Source organism: Kryptolebias marmoratus, linkage group LG10, assembly GCF_001649575.2.
Source record: "Kryptolebias marmoratus isolate JLee-2015 linkage group LG10, ASM164957v2, whole genome shotgun sequence".
Classification (NCBI taxonomy): Eukaryota; Metazoa; Chordata; class Actinopteri; order Cyprinodontiformes; family Rivulidae; genus Kryptolebias; species Kryptolebias marmoratus.
Window position 1 is genome coordinate 22,274,203 of NC_051439.1, and position 2,540 is coordinate 22,276,742.

Below are 2,540 nucleotides of genomic sequence, written 5' to 3' on the forward strand. Positions count from 1 at the left end.
CCCCCCCCCCCCCCCCCCATCAGATTTACTGGCACCTTTTCAGCTTCGTTTGTCTTAAAGAGATCCAGTTTAAAGCAGGTGTTTGATGAATCTCTGACAGCCTTCAGTTTGTGATAAAAACAGGATTTGTTTTCCAAAGATCTGCTGAAATAGTTTGCATGTTTTAGACGTGTTCTTGCTTTAAAACACCTGGTTTAAATGGATGAATTGTTGCCATGCTCCTGGAGAACCTGATGATTTGGTGAGGAGGTGATTAAACTGTTTGAATCAGGTGTGTTGGAGCAGAAAAACCTAAAACCTTGAGGACAGCGGAGCCTCGAGGCCCAGAGTCTGACACCCAATCTTTGCTTGTTTCCTGTTTTAAACCAAAACCCGGTGCCGCTGTGCACGCCACACTGAATCTGGACCAGAGGACGGTGGGAGCTGTCTGAAGAGGCCAGCTTGCAGCTAAAGCAGGTAAAGGTTCCTCTGACCAAAGATTATTAAAAAGCAGAAGGTTCATGGGTCCACTGCCAACCTCCGAGGACGTGGACGCCATGTTGATCAGATGGTAGTAAAAGACCACTTGGGCTGAACTCAGAGGTCCAACACACCTGATTCATGGTTAAATCACCTCTTCATGTTCTGCAGAAGCCTGTTAATCACCCATTGATTCAGATCAGGTGTGTTGGAGCAGAGGAACAAGGAAAACCTGCAGGATGGTGGCCCTGAGGACCAGGATTGGACACCAATGATCTACAGGATAATGAGCCAAAATGCAGGTAAACAAACACCGGAGTGTTCTTAAACGAGCCCGGGTGTTAAATCGAATCAACATCTCTGGAAAGATCTGAAAACATGTTGTCCTCCAAACCCGAGACAGCAGGACGATCGAGCCACCTGCAGACATGACGAAGAGCGGCCAACTCATCTTCGTTTGTGTCGGATGAATCGTACGAAACGTGGGAAACTGCCTCAGTGCATCATGGGAAACCCCAACAAGCCTTTAATGAAGAGGAGGAGGACGAGCTCAGGTCAGGAGGACGGTGAGAATCCCGATCCAGACGGCTCGAGTGCTGATGAGCAAACTGACCAAGCGACCCCCCCCCAACTCCCCACCTTAATAAGGAACAACACAACTCCTCCTGCGACCTCTCACATTCACACCGCCCTCCCCTCCGCTCACATTCCTCCCCCCCACTGGCCCCCCAGGGAGGAGACGAGCCAGAGATGAAAGGTGAAGCCTTTTCATTTAAAATGGAGTTAAAAATTAAACAAGAAGAAGAAGAAAAGAAGCCGGGAGGTTTAATTTCATTATCCGAGACCGAAAGTGTCCAGGACAGAAAAATGTGAAAACGTGAAGGAATCCTGAGCTCAGCCGAAGGTTCGGTTGCTCTTATCAGACGGCATGTTTCCACTGATAACCCCGAGGAGCCGGACCGGTTCTGTGCCTGCGCTCGGCCCGACCCGACCCGACCCGAGGAGGACAGCAGCTAATCATTAACAAAGAGACAAAGACGGAGCAGAAAGGGCGGGGGGCAGATTCCTGAAGGAACTTTGCCCTCAGCTGAAGGTTCTGCTTTCTGTTCTTCATCAGGAACGTCAGGAAGAGAAACGATTTCTGCTTTTATAACAAAATACTGACAACGTGTGCAACCAGGGACATGTCTCTGTGGAAGTCTGGAGACTCCAGGGACATGAAATGTCCAGAAAAACTGTGAATCCAAACAGGTAAAGTTTAAAAGGATTAAATAAATTTGTATTCTGCAGTTAGGAGTGCATTTTACATTTTTGGAGCTTTTTAGTTGTCTTTATTTTAATGTTGTCTACAAAAACCCACAGACTGGACGAGGAGGACAACCAGAGACACAACCAAGATGGAGGATCTGTCCGTTGGACCAGGAGGACCGAGGTGTCTCTGTGGAAGAGCGGCAAGAAAACTAAAAGTCTGGAGACTCCTGGGACATGTGGAGGAAGGAGCTGTGATCAGACGAGACTGAAATCGACTGAAGCAAACCAAAGACCATCCCACAGTGAAGCACGGTGGTGGCAGCATCATGCTGTGGGGACGTCTGTCCTCATCAGGATCAGGGAAACTGATCAGAGTTGAAATTAAAAGCAAAAAATACAGAAAAAACAGAGGTGGGTGTCTAAGATCCGGTCTAAACCAAGACCGCTGTCCAGCTGAGAACCTCTGAGAACCTGAAGGAGCTGCAGAAGTTCGGACGTTTGGACAAAAACGTCCAGAAGCTCCTGGAGACGCTCGCTCAGGACATTTAGCATCTTCAGCGTCCAAATTTAAAGATAAACCTCCGTCAGTTATTCTGAAACTCCAGGTTTTAACAGAACAGAGGAAGGAGAGGAGAAGCTTCGGCTGATGAAGGTTAAAATGAAAGGAGGACAAACTGCCGAAACCAATTCTCACCCAGGATGGAGTTAGGGGTGTTCAGGGAGCGTCAGAACCGCTCAGCTCTGTTCGACATCAGCAGCTGCCATGACGCTTCATGTCAGATCTCCGTCGCAGCAGCAGCATAATATTTGGTTCAAACGTGCATCTCTGC